Genomic DNA, 15,580 nt, shown 5'->3' with positions numbered 1-15,580 from the left:
TTGAGAAGCTAATTAGCTGTTTAAATGTCCCTGACTAATCTTCTAGGCTTTCTTTTACAAATTAAGTATAAAATAAGACTGCCCTGATAACTTGCATACTGTGTAATTAAAAAAAAAAAGTGCAACTATTGCAACTTGCAATAGTATCCAAGTGGAATCCGAGTGGATTGTACTCTTAGTGTAATCCGAGTCCCACGTACCTACCAATCAAGGCTCATAGTCACCCAAGGAATAAGTCCAGGAGGGAAGCAAGCTTGACAGATACCTGTGCTGTCAACAGAAACAAGAAAAGGGGTTTTGTAGAGCAAAGGGAGAAATGGCAACTCATATTGTGAATGGTGTCGGTGCTGACATGTAGCTGGCACCTGAAAGAAATAGCTTTTATTGGATGTCAGCTTAAGAAGAAGAAAAGAAAGGAAACCAGGGGAAAAATTAGCTGAGTGAGTACAAGGGAAAAGATCAATAACTCCCTCTGATGTTTTTTTGGCAAATTGGCCAAGAAAGGGCTGAAGTCTTTACTGGCTGACAATTCTGGCATCTTTCCCAAATAGAAATGTTGCAGCCAGAAAATGCACTTAGCGAATTTAGTGAGACAATTAGTTTGGGAATATGTATGAAAAGGCAGAGCACAGACTGATAAAATGACTGTCATCTAAGCGCTTGGGTCCACCCTGATGCTGTACATTGGTAACTGGTTGACGTCACCTGGTTGGTGAGGGTACAGGGATCCTTAATGCCCAGGCTGTGTGCTTGGCATCCAGCATAGGTGGTGTGACCAAGTAATTTATCACCCAAATCCAGAGGGGGTGTTATGAATAATCACGCTGGGCCCTAGGCACAAACCCAGACTGTCCTAGGCAACCCAGGGCATATCGACACCTTACCACGGACACTTAACTCTCCCAGAAATCCACTGTCATAGACTAGGATCCTTGACCGGGTAGCTGCTTTGATACCATGAACCTTTACCCACAAGAAGCCATAGGTAAAAGGAGCAGATTAACTGGAGTTAACTTGTCACTGGTACTGGAAACATGACCTCCAAATCACTTGCCGTCTGCCATCAGGACAGCAGTCCTAACCTTCTGTGGTTTTTATACTTTTCCTTTTTATCTGGTCAAGGAGATTTTCAACCCAGAGTTTTCATTCTGGATTACATAGGGACAGGTGGGCATCCTTGTTATTAATTAAAATGTAAACATAATTGAACAAAAACAGCACAGCAGTGTGTATTTCCATGAAGCTGTGGCATCCAATAACCTAAAAAGAAGGGAGAGAACCAAGTATGGTCACAAAGTTCTAGTTTGCTTCCAAATGCAGGAATTCAGTCAGTTGTAGCATACCGTTTTCATTAGTTCAATTTCCATGGTTTTCAGCTTTGCAAAACTACTTTTTATTGCCATAGAAATGGAAGTTTTCCTCTCCCTCAAATCTATCTTTTGCTCCCACCCCAAGCCACCCGGGTAGTTCAATTTTGAATTGAAATAGATGTACATTTGTTTTTATTAAATTTTGGTATCAAGTCATGAAAATAAAACAGAGAAGAAGAGACACTTGTGGAATTTCACCCACAGTCTGGAATATGAAAAATAGTCATTTAGCCACTGGGTCCTTCTGACCAAAACTTTTAATTCACCCTGAGTGCTATCCCACAGAGGCTGAGAATTCTAACATCTTGTGATACGGCTTCCAGAGAATCATAGTGGATTATATTAAGTACCACTAGAGTATCATGTATAATATGCTTTACTTTCAAAGTGCTATCCCAAATAGGTGCCCATTTATCTTTACAAGAATTTTGTGAGGGGTCATAGAGAAAGTGCATTTGTGACCAGTTAGCAGATTATCATTATCCATTATAAGAAACACAATCATATAGTCGTGTTTTTTATGTATTCCTCAGCTGGTATTCAACCCAAAAATGTAACTCATATTTAGAACCCAAACATGAGAGTACTTGCAACTGTTACATGTACCTTACCGAATTTAAAACCTTAAAATTTCCAAAAAACAACATTTTCATAATCATATTACATCAACCACATTTAAAGAAAAACAATATGAACTCAAATGCACATGTGATTAAGAGATTCACTTTACGAAAACTTTAAGTCACTCCAAGTGTACGGTCCCACATCACCAGCATAAGGGCAGCACCAGATATTTTGATATAAGTTATTAGAATAATGATAAACATTTTCAAAAACACTTGCCAAAGAGATTGCCATCATATAATGAGTTGTCCAAATCAGAAAACAGAATGTCAGGACAAGAGGGATGAGCCAGGACCACAGAGCACAAACTGGGACTGCCCAGCTGCCACACTGGAATGTATTCTCCCTCTAGCTGAAGTCCAAAGCAGATTGGAGGAGAGATTTGTAAAGACCATGTTGACACAGTGCAGATTTTAATAGGAGATGTTATGAAAATCCTTATCTAACCATGACTTAACAAAACGCGAACATCGATCTCTTTGGGTGATAAGTGATTTACGGTAAAAGAAGTTAAAAGAATGAAAAGAGTATTTTGCACATTTCTGCTAATTAAAAAAACAGTTGGAAAAGGGGGTTGGGAGAAATAAACTGTCTTTCCTTGGGGCTAAAGCCAAGGACAACCTCAAAGGAGATCATCTTCAGAGACGAAAAATCGGAGGAACTACTTCAGGAATGCCACCAAAGCCCGTGTGACACGTGATGCGGTGGGCGGAGGTTTCTAATTCAAGAGGCTTGCTGAATTGGGGAGGGGGTTGGTTCTGAGGCTAAGCCCTTTGTTTTTCATTTTTGTGTGTGGGCTCTGTGTGCTTTGAAGTTCTAGCCAGCAAAGAAGAGAAAAAGTTGCACCCGTGTTTTTAGTTTGACTGAGAGCTGTTATTTAGGGAATGCCTCCCCCATATACGCACTGCACGCTGATGTTGCAGGTTTAACAGAGCCTGTAATAATCCTCTAACTGCGTCTCTGAAATGAACGCACAGACTTAGGATCTTGCAAGGTAAGTCATGAAGCCATCATTAGTGTACAGCTACACAATTCCTGAACACAGCTAGAAAAACTATTCTGTTGCCACTTATCTGAAGAGGTTAAAACCATCCAGCACACTGCCTATTAAAACGTAAAAGCAGCATTGAGTCCTTTCATTTCACTCTAATTCCTGGCACTGGCTTCAGTGATCCTGTAGGGACATTCTCGTTAGGACTTGTTGCTTCCCCATTCAATATCATTCGTAGCAAACCGTTAGGCCAACAGTTATGCCCTGTTCTTTTGTTCTTGAAGGAAACATCTGTTCTTTTGTCAGGGAGCACATGCCAAAAACTCTGCAATTATAAGCAGAGGGCTCTTCAGGGAGTAGTCAATGCATCATACAGCCTGGAGCACAGACCTTGAAAACTTCCTGCACTCCTGTCCCTGCAGCCCCCTGGATGTTAGAGAACTGCTAGCTGGTCACAGTGAGATTCCCCACCTGTAGGCCTCCCAACCATCCAGGCTGGAGGAGGGAGGAAGACAAATGGGAGGTGTGGTGGTGGAGCAGAAAGGGGGGGGGGTAATAATTGATGAGGCTGCATTAAAAACATACACTCACTTGACAAGAGTGTGTAAGCCACCCACTGGGATCTGAAACCCCTAAGCATGTGCTGGTGCTGTCCCAGCATCCTGTATCATACGGCTAAAGGAAGAAATTAGCTGGAGAAAAGAACACACTGAGAGGCATGCAGAAAATGACTGAAGGAACCACGTAGGAGTCCTTGAGCTCTGACCTAGTTCAGTCAAGGTGCAATGCCTCTCTCCCGTCCTCGGCTTTCAAGGGCCCACAGGCAAGCTGAGGAGACTTGCTTCCTGGGTCTGAATTCAGGTTCCACCCACGGCAGCTCTCTAACCCTAGAGGAGTTACAAGCTCTCTGAGCCTGTTTCTCTATCTGTAAAATGGAAGCAGTAGTGGTATATGTGGCATAAATTTGCTACCATATGTAAAATCAGTAATCTAAGTTTCTAGCTTCAGAAATCAGAAAAAGTAAATTAAACCCAGAAAAAGCAGAAGCAAAGATTGAAGTAAAAATAAATTAAGTAGAAAAAAAAAATAGAGACAAAGTTGGTTCTTTGAAAATACTGATAAAATTGACAAATCTCTTGCTATACTTAAAAAGAGAGAGAAACATAAATTACCAAAATCAGGAATTAAAGAAGAGATAGCACTAAATTCTTTCAGACATTAGAAGGTTAAAAAGTAAATATCATGAACACTACTATGCCAATAAATTTGATAACTTAAATGCAATTAATGATTTCCTAAAAAACACAATGTAAGGAAATTGACTGTAGAAGAAATATAAAATTTAAGTAGCCCTAGATCTATTAAAGAAATTAAGTTCACAATCAAAACATTTTCACAAAGAAAACTTCAGGCCCAGTTGGTTTTAATGCTAAATTCTATGAAACATTTAAGAAATGAATAATACCAATCTTTAAATAAGCAAAAACACTCCCAGAAAATACAGAAAAACCAAACATTTCCCAACCCTTTTCATGAACCCAGCATTATGCTGAAACCAAACTAACAGAGACGTTCCAAGAAAAGCAAACTATAAAAATTCCTTATGAACATACATGCAAAAATCACCAACAAAATATTAGCAAATAGAATTCAGCAATGTATGAAAAGAATATTACACCATGAGTAGGTACAATTTATCCAGGAATGCAAGGTTGGCCCGACATTTGAGAATCCATCAATGTAATTTACCACATTAACAGAAGAAAGAAAAAAATCACTTAAGTATTTCAATAGAGGCAGAAGTTGTATTTTAGAAAATTCAACAGGCATTCATAAAATTCTCAGCAAACTAGACATAGAAGAAAACCTCCTCATCCAGATATAAGGACTCTGTGGATAACCTACAGTAATAGCATACTTAATGGTGAAAAAAGAAATGCTTTCCCTTGAAGGGAAAAGACAAGGATATTTGCTCTCACTATGATGTAATGTTGTGCTGAAGTTCTTATACGGTGCAGTAAGGCTAGCAATAGAAATAAAAGGCACAAAATTTGAAAGTAAAAAAATAAGGCAACTGTCTGCATAGAAAATTCTAAGGAATCTATAAAAAGAGCTACAAAAATTAAGTGACTAAAATAAGGTCATGGGTCAGGTCAATATACAAAATCAAATGTATACTAGCAATGTGATATACCAGCAGTAAACAATTAGAATTGAAAATTTAAAAAACAATAAAATTAATGGTGGCATCAAAAACAAAAAAAAATGTACTCAAGAATAAATTTAACCAAATTTGTGAAAGACCTATGCACTGAAAACTACAAAACATTGCTGAGAGAAATAAAGGATATAAATAAATGGAACAATATATCATCTTCATGAATTAGAATACACAGTATTAAGATAAGCATTCTCCCCAAATTGATCTCAGCTTCAAGACAATCTTGATTAAAATCCCCTCAGGTTCTTTTGCAAAAATTAACATGCTACTCTAAAAATGTATGTGGATATGCAAAGGACATAGAATAGAGCTAGAACAATTTTGGAAAAGAATAAAATAAGAGGGCTTTCACTACCTGAGTTCAAAACTTCTAAATACATGGAAACCAAGACGTTGTGTCTTCAGTGTAAGGATAGACAGAATAATGAAACAGAATAGATTCCAGAAATAGATCTAAATTCATATGTTCAATTAATTCTTGACAAAGGCATGGATGCATTTCAGTAAAGAAAGTATAGAGTTTTCAACAAATGGCACTGAACAACTGGACATTGGTATGGAAACAAAAGAACCTCAAGCCCTGTCTCACACCATTCACAAAAATCTATCTGAAATGTATTAAAGACTCAACATGGAAGCTAAAAGCATAAAATTTCTAGAACAATACACAGGAGAAAAATCTTTACAATCTTGGCATAGGCAAAGATTTCTTATGGCACAAAAGAAATTAAACATTAAAGGAAAAAACAACAACTACACTTGATCAAAATGAAAACTTCTGCTCTTCAAAAGATGCCACTAAGAGAATGAAAACGTAGTCCACAGTCTGGGAGAAAGAGATAGTTGATAGGTGGATGGATGGATAGATAGATAGATAGATAGATAGATAGATAGATAGATAGATAGATAGATAGATGATGCATACAGATAGGTAAGATACTCTTTTGTGAAGATACATCTTTTTTTTTAACATCTCCCCATCATTACTCAATAACAACGTCTTGAAAATTATTCCCCATTTTTAAAACATAATCATAAGACCAAGATAAAGATTCTCTGGCCACACTCCAGATAAAAGCAGAGAGGACAAGGAGAACGGAAAGGTCTATACGGACTAGGATCCCTGCAGGGTTGTGGTACAGCCAGAGAAGTTCAGTTGGCCGGCCTCTGAGGCGACTCCCAGAGAGGGCACTCAAATGAGGAGGCTGAAGATTCACCCTAGACACTGAAGTTTAAAGGACAAAAGTATTTTAAATCTTAATTTTTTGTTTTGCTTTATTTCCAGCTTGATTTAGATATAATTTACACACAATAAAATCCACCCATTTTGAGAGTACAGTTTTATGAGTTTTGAACAACGGTAAAAGTATCAACACAATCAACACAGAGAACATTTCCATCATCTTCCCACCTCCAGTCCCAAGTACCACTAATCTACTTTTAATTGCAATATTTTAGATTTATTTGTTAAGAATGTCATATAAATGGAATAGTACAGTATGTATTACCTTGTGTTTGGTTTCTTTTGTTTAGCATAATGTTTTTGAAATTTTTCATTCCTGTGTTTGTGAGACATGCCACAATTTGTTTGATGGGCATTTGGGGTATTTCAAGTTTGGGGCTCTTATGAATAAAACAGAAGTTTTCATTTCACTTGGGTGAAAACCTAGGAATGGAATTTCTGGTTTGTATGGTAAGGAAATGTTTCATTTTGTAAGAAATGGCCAAACCTCTTCCCGAAGTCGTTGTAGCATTTTACGTTCCCACCAGAAAAGTGTGAGACACCCAGTCGCGCCACATTATTGCCCAAGGTTTTAATTTCAGCCATTCTAGCGGGAGAAATGGTTTATCATCATGACTTTAATTTGCATTTCCCAAATGGCTAATGATAACTGAGCATCATTCCATGTGATTATTGGCCATTCAGATTTCTTTTGTAGAGTTTCAATTCAAAACTTTTGTCCATTTTGAAATTGTATTGTGTGTGTTTTTATTATTGAGTTGTAAGATTTCTTTGTGTGTTCTAGATATTTGTTCTCTGTTAGCTATATGCATTGTGAATATGTTTCCCAGGGATCAGATGATATATCTTCTTTGTGTCTCCCATAATTCTTGCCCCTCTTATCTATGTTAGGGGGCAATAATAGAGATATAGATAAACCAATAAATTGAGGACCAACTAGGGATTAGCTCCAGTCAGAGAAATAGAATAAGCAGTCAAGACCCGCGCCCTCCAGGAGCAAAGAACTCACGTATTAAAATATAGCAAGGCATTTCTCTGATAGGTAGGCAAAAGCATAGCGGGACAGTGTACCATCAGACCATAGCCAGCTTTGCTAAAATAAAATTCTATCTAGCGTTTACCTGATTTGGTCCACCATTAGTAGCAGAATTCAGACATTATACAGAACAATAATTGAAAAGGTTCTGATAATCAGGCATTTAAATTTTTGTATTACCTTTTTTGAGTGCTCAGCATTGATCTGAGCATTTGAAAAGTATGAGCTCATTTAATACAATGACCGTATGATGTAGGTGTGATCTCAAGAAGGGCGGCATCAGCATGATCTGGGAACTGGTTACAAATGCAAATTCTCTGGTCCCACCCCAGATGGACAGAATCAGAAACTCTGAGGGTGGGTCCGAGCACTCAGATTTACCACGGTCCATCCAAATGACTGTGATAAGATTAAAATTTGAGAAACACGGGTCAAAACTATCTTCTTCTTGCTTAAGAGCTGTGGTCTCTCTTAGCATCTATCAGACTTTATCAGACTTCAGTCTTTCAGCACTGAGCCTTTAACTTTCGATTAGCAGCAAAGGCTTCCTTTTTAAAAATTCTACCAAAGCTGGTCGTGGCCGGTGACGCCGCAGCTGGTGGAGCTGTGCTCACTGTGGCTGAACTGATGTTCTCTCTGGCACCTGCATTCTTATCAGCATATCAGATTTTCTTTCTCTCTCTTTTTTTTTTTTTTCCACAATGGACAAAGAAGGGTTTCAAAGACGCTCTGGCAGGATATTCCATCTGCTGAGACGAACAACCGAAAGTAACTCTATCGTTATGCAGAAACAAGAATGCCATGTTACTTTCCATGTAACCTCCTTGAATATCTTCCTGGTAAAATGCCTCAAGTAGTCCAGTCACTTGGGGGCACGATAGCTCTTCAGCAGAGGCTGGGTTGGTCAGAGTCGGGTAGACAAGGAGGAGCAAGCAACACAAACAATGAACGCAAGGTTTTGTTTTTAACAGTAAAATATTTCAGTTCTCCCCCTCTGAGCATCAAGTGGGAAATGATCCTTGCGTTGGAACAGAAAAAACAGCTCCACATCAATAAAACAAGAACACACATCACCTTGCACCAGTGTGAAGCTCGGCCATACATCATGGCTACAGGATCCACAGAAAGGACAGAAATGAGGATGGGGTGGGGAGGAGGGATCCAAGCACCAGCCCAGAGACCCCAGGGCTCAAGATAAACAGCTATCCTGCATCGAGAAATGAATAGCTTTGAGCAGAAGATAGTCAAGTTGTAGAGGTGAGTGAAGAGAAGGAAAGAAGGTGTGATTAAAGTTACCCTCTCAAGGAGCTGGAGGAGATGTTAGATATCTTCTAGTGCAACTTCCTGAACTTACAGAAGGAGATCAGGTCCTTCTGGTTGGGAACAAGTAATTTTCAAACCAAGGTCAGCTGCTCATTAGAGGCGGAGCTGTGAACTCAGACCTTGGTCTCTTGGCTTCAATTTGTTTTGAGTGGTTGAAGTCCCTATTTTTCTGAAAAGTGCAAATGATGGAACTTCAGACAAGGGGAGATCATTATGGACTAGAGGTCCTAAGAACGATTCAATTAGAGAAGTGAGCCTTAATTCCGGCTCTAAATGGTACGCATATCAGAGCAGGTGTGAGGACCTGGTCTCACACGGCGCCCTGAAGACCTCATGGAGCGCGAAAGCTGGATCTGCAGCCCCGGCAACAAGCCTGTAACAGGCTCCCTCCTAAAAAGAAATGGGCCGAATTTTCACTTGGCGAGACATCTCCAATGGTCACAAATTCTACTTTATGGTCAGCCTAACAAGAAGGCACATGTCACAAACACAACTCCAGTGCCTTTCCCCACAAGTCGTGCCCGCCCCTGAGTGAAAACAGGACCTTAGCGGTGTCTACTAAGAGAGTTTTTCAAAGCAAGCTCGCACAAAAGAAAAGTGTCATTGTGAAGCTCCTAAAGGATATTTCAGTTCAGAGTTGTTTCATATAGTTCTTTAAAAATTTATAATTAGGGTTTCTGCCCTGACTTGCATTCTAAAAAGATGGTCCTTTTTAACATTATCTGCTATGGCTCCCCCAACTCAAAAATAAAACAAAACGAAAAGAACAGTTAACTTCAACATGTTTCAATTATGCCCAGATAAAGGGAAATAAGAATAAAAAGCAATAACTCTTTGTTTCAGCCTGTGAAAATCCATCTCATTATATTCCTGGGTCCTAATTTAAAGAATAACAGACACGGTTGGAGTCCAGTGAATGTTAATGCTGCTATTGTTAACATCATGAATGGTGTGGGGCTTTTTCCTTCCCAGGCACCACCTTTTGGAACAAAGGAAAGGAACAGGGTGATTCTGCTATTATCCAGATCGGCCTCTGGCCTCCACTCTGGGAAGTGACTGGGGCCAGCTGCTCTTTCTCAGGTAACCTCAGGGAACACACACGTGCCATGAACCGAACTGGCCACTGGGTGTAACTGTGCTCCACACAAAAGGAAGCGGAGCGGCTCTCAGGGGCTTTCCCCAGCAGAGTTCAGACACACGCGCGCACACGCCCGCACACACACATACGGGACACACCCAGGAAGCCTTCCCCCACAGAAGGGAAAGTTTAAACTGTCAGCTCATGCTTGTGTTTAACTTCCAAATAGGTCAACTTTATTAATTTTCCTTTAACTTCAAAAAGAATATCTAATCTATCTATCAGGTCTCAGTTAAAGGATGAGAAGCACACCAGGTTTGTATTCCCAACAACACGCATCAAAAGAAATCACCCTCTACCTGAACTTGTTAAAAATGAAAAGAAAAAAAAAATGAGTGAGTCCTCAGAAACTCACACTGGCTGGGTCTAAACAGCCCCTGCAGCAAAATCTGTCCATCCCCAAATCCTAGGCCTCGGATGCCCTCAGCTCATGGTAACTGTGGCTGGATTGCAGACACTACTCCTCCCAGGTTTCTTTTGACTAGCAGAGCCAAATATATTTGGTGTAGTGAATTAGACCCACACCCACTGCAATTTTAAAGAAAACTGATTCAGCGTGATATGCACTTGGGTCCAAGTGACATAGAAGATAGCTATGCTCAATGGCATCTCCTGATATTATTGGCAGATTAGGCTTTTTCTTTCCTTTTCACAGAACACTCTTTAAGTGGTAGAGCAACAGAAAGAGGGATAAAATCCAGTCCTGCAAAGAAACAAGAAAAGTTAAACACTCACATTGTTTTTGTTTTTTTAATTTTATTTATTTTTGGCTGCATTGGGTCTTCGTTGCTGCATGTGGGCTTTCTCTACTTGCGTCGAGCAGGGGCTTCTCTTGTTGCGGAGCATGGGCTCTAGGTGCGTGGGCTTCAGTAGTTGTGGCTCGCGGGCTCTAGAGCTCAGGCTCAGTAGTTGTGGTGTACGGGCTTAGTTGCTCCGCAGCATGTGGGATCTTCCCAGATCAGGGCTTGAACCCATGTCCCCTGCATTGGCAGGTGGATTCTTAACCACTGCACCACCAGGGAAGTCCCCACTCACACTGTTTTTAACTCAACCTTCTAACTACCTCCATTCCCAGTCTCAAAACAGACACACACACACACACACACACACTCCATAGAGGATGGAGCCTATTTTCTTAAATAGTGACCTATAGTTTAAATTGTGTCATTCTCTTTGAGCCTACATAAAGGGGTATTCATTTGATTTATATCATTTTTTCCCCAAAAGGTCCAAGGTGCTTTCACAAGGCTATATTAAAGAGTGGAAACAAACACATTTTGTCTCCATGAAGAAGCAGAGTCCAACATTGCCCTCAGGAGCACATCCTATTTTTCTAGCATCTTATTTCAAAGAAACCTTAATGTGTATGTGCAATGTTCAGAAAATATTTGTTGATCACTAACACTGTGTCTAAAAATCAGTTGGAAGATGTTTTTCCGAGCTTGCCAATTTACCAAGATCAGCTAAGCGCCTGGAGTTCCTCCATGTTCCTTGATTGAGGACATTTTTTTTTTTATAGAAATGTTTCTGTGGAGAGTCTAAAAACTAAACAAGAAACCACAGTCTCAGAGCTCAGACTGAAAATCTTCAATGGGCCTGGAGTCATTGCCCTTTTATACCAAACACAATAACTTTTATTTTTAAATAAAGTATTGCATCCTATATAGTCTCATTGCTTAAGAAGAAACTTGGGCACAGTTAATGAAAACAAAATAAATCTCATGGTCCTTAAGATTTTCATCCATGTCATTTCTTACCTTAATTTTTTTTCAGAAAAAAAAAATGTGAAGTCATGCTTGTGGCCAAGAGCGTATTGATAGGTATTTTAACATCCCAGGATAGTAAAAGCAGTAGCAGCTTTTTTGTAAGAAGGAAATTTTAAATGCATATTGTCCTTGTTAAGATGAAGCTCAGAGACCAGATTCACTTCGTGCCATTTTCTGGCACTATTCTGGACTCAAATCGGTTCTGACAGCAATGAACTAAGAAGTAACAGGGCAGGAGCTTTAAAGTTATTTTCCATGTCAAACTGCAATGGGGGTTTATAAGTGCCAAAGATAAAAATCGACTCAGAGACTACTGGTTATTAATTTTTATCAATGAATAATCAATCGGTACCATTAGAATTAGTACACTGGGATTAGGACGGTTTCTCATCAACGGGTTCAACTTTAAATGAAAGGAAGACTAAATTCTACGTGGAGAAGAGAACTTCCTTTATCTGACCACTGCTTGCTTTGTTCCAGCCTCATCTCTCAACAATCCTGCCATGAACCCTATTCCAGCATTCCCTGAACAGGCCCACTTTCAAACATCCGTATTTTTTGCACATGTTGTGGCCTGAGGAGCTTCACCCCGGGCATCATTCTGCCTGCCCAACTTCACAAACTCTTCCTCACCGTTTTAGTCAAAGTAAAATGTTACCCCTTCTAGGAAGCCTTCTCCAAATGCTCTCCATTGAGTGGGCCCATGGGATTGGAGGCATCCTCCCCCTATAGAGCATTTAACGTTTTGTTTTTATAGTGACCGTGGGTATTCATACCTGTGTCTGACAGCAGGCTGGGAACAAGAGGCGTATTTTCATATTTGTGCCTCCACAGAGGCTTGAACAGTATGTAGTACTTTGTAGGAGCTCAGCGAACATTGAATAAAGGAAGGAATGAAGAAGGCATGGGTGAACTGAGTAAGTATATTATTTAATAAATGGACAGATGAATAAAATCCAGACTTGGGCAAGACATTCCAAACATACAGGCTCACTTGGAAACCAGGATGAAACGAAGGCAGGACGCAGTGCAACCTCCCACATGGTGGAAACATTCCCCGGCACATCTCGACGGGGGAGCAGCTTCTAACAGCCCCTGGAAGAGCACATCCTCTTACACAGGACCTGCTCCTCTGCCAGAAATGGGCCTCTCTGGACTAACCCTTTTCCAGTTAAGACCATGAATTTCAAGCCCTGAACAGCAATATAGGTGCCACCTGATTTGATTTTAGCTTAACAATTTCCAGGCTCCTATTTCCCTATAATTTGATTTGAAAATCTTACTCTGGTCTCTTTTCCTTTTGCTTTTTCCTATGACTTTTCATTCGAGAGTATTCTACATGGCTTCTCAGCCAAAAGCTTCCGGATGGGGCTTCATAATCAAAGTAGAGAGATTCCTATTTTTTTTAATAAGCTGAGTTGTGAATCTTCTTCAGTTTAAAAAAATTCACCTGATTCATATCTCCATCACTTCACATTTAGAAAGATCTACTCTTCGTTGGTTGATCCTATCACACAAACGTATTCCGATCGGTTGCTTCTGTAACCATGGTGATGACCATGGCTCCGTACCGTCCCCTCCAAGAGAGTGGGTCCCGGATCAATAGTGTCGGCCCTGGACTCTTCAAACACTAATCTCACGCATCTAACAGCCTACTAGACATATCTATTGGGGTGACTTGGCAGAATTTTAAATAGGATTCTCCCACAAACCAAAAGCATCTCTCCCTAAACAGCTTACCAGCTTTTAGCTGTTAGTCATACATCAGCTTCTTTAGTCATGAAGGTTGAACATTTCTAGTTTCCTTTGCTTTCTTTCTCCACCAAAATGGGACTTGTCCTTAGGTCCTGACAACTGTGTTTTCTGTTACCTGGCAACCGATGTCCAGTTACATTGCACACACCAAATGTAGTCTTTCCCGTCCCTTCTGAACTTTATGTAACACCCACAGGATGTCAGAGTACTCGTCCCCATGCTGGTTTCCCACCAAAGGACCATACATAGGTCATTTAAATATTCCACATTCGATTCCTTCCCCTAGCCTTTAGCACAGTGCTAGGATGTAGGTAATTCACAAAAATGTATTATCAGGTAACTATTAAATCACAACCTTCTTTACGTCACTATTTTCTAGGTTCACACTAAGCAGTACTTCCTGCTTGGACTATTGCGTTCTCTTCTTTAACTCTTTTCTCTGCCTGTGAATCTGTTATTTTATCTAATCCATTACACACCACATTAATTTTCCTATGTTATTTCATCTTGTCCAAAAGCTCTTAATGGTTCCTCCTTGCTTAATGAAGTGAGAAAATTTCCTTTGCCTAGCATTTGGGTCTCTTTAAAATTTTAGACCCAACCTATCTTTCCATCTTTATCACCCACTACTGTCCTAATTGTTCCTTTCCTTGGTATTTCCTGACCATGGCTCTATCATTATTAGGATACTCATTTCCCATCTTCTTCTACCCTCCTGGTCCCCAGTGAAGTTCCCTCCATTTGTTTTTAGTGCTGTGTGACCAGTGTGAAATTTAAGTGAACCCTCTAGGCTTGGCATACTTCACAAAAGGTCTGTGAGAGGTCCCTCATTTGTTTATATTTATTTTTAATTTGTCTTCCTTATCCCTCATCCTCACTTCTCTTTCCTCTGCAATCATGCATTACATATCCTTCTATGATATCTACCTACCTATCCATCTCTCTCTCTATCTATCTAAAATGGGGGTATCTATCTATCTATATATATACATTTCTGTTAAAACATGGAATATTGTTTTGTGAATTTGAAACTTACATAAATGATATTATGCTATAGCATTTTTTCTGATCTCTTTAATTCACCACTCCTCTTGAGTGTAACTCCTTATAAATCTAGGTCATTATTTCCATCTGCTGCATTTTTACTTTTACTCACCCCCACCCTCTTATGTGAGTACCTAAGTTGTCTCCAGTTGCTTGCCAGTAAAAACAGCACTCTGGAAAGTATCCTCATACCAGCTTAATTCTCCCATACATACAAATTCAAACCTAAATACTACCTCCACGAGTAAACTGCCATCAGAAATGTACTTTCTCTTTGAATCTTTCATTCATTCATTCCTTGATTAAAACAATATTTATTGAGTCCCCATTATATTATAATCCCTGTTACAGAGCTGGGGATCCAGCAGTAAACAAAAAATATAAAGCCCTAATGGAGCCATAGGTAGTCAGGACAGAGAGGCAGTAACCAAATAAATAGGCAAAATATATAGAATGTTACATACTAACAAGGGCTATGGAGAAAAATAAAACAGAGAAACAAGATAGGAGGTCCAGTTTGAGAGAGGGCTATAACTTGAGGGAACAACATTTGTGGTATAGGAAATAGCATGTGCAAAGGCCCTGAGGCAGGAGCAGCTTAGGCACACATGTTTGTGGATGGCAAGTGGGCCACTCTGGCTGGAGGCAGGTAAGTAAGAGGAAAGAGAAGAAGATGAGATCAGAGAGGTAATGGGGAGCCAGATAAAGTACCATGGGACCCAAATTCTACTTATCTCAGCCTATCTCACAGGACTTATCCCTTTAAGCCTTTATTACAGTTTTATGGATTATCATCTCCTCAAACAGATGGTCTCTTACTTACCTTTGTGCTCCTCATAGCACCCATCTCCACAAGTGTTGAAAGAATGAGACACAAAGGTCTAACCTGTTGTGTGACTCTCCAGAAGACACATTGAGAAGAAGTGAATAATGCATAAGGATGTGTGTGGCACTATATGCACAGTTTGGGGCATTGTGCAAAGCTTCTAAGAGCCCTAGTCTAATACAGGCAATTATAAGAGTGATAAATACAAGAAAAAAATAAGAAAGCAGTTTTGTGAAAACATGG

This window comes from Balaenoptera ricei, chromosome 12 (assembly GCF_028023285.1).
Source record: "Balaenoptera ricei isolate mBalRic1 chromosome 12, mBalRic1.hap2, whole genome shotgun sequence".
NCBI classification, from domain to species: Eukaryota; Metazoa; Chordata; class Mammalia; order Artiodactyla; family Balaenopteridae; genus Balaenoptera; species Balaenoptera ricei.
The sequence above is the reverse complement of the archived record's forward strand: the minus strand, read 5'-3'. Positions refer to the sequence as shown.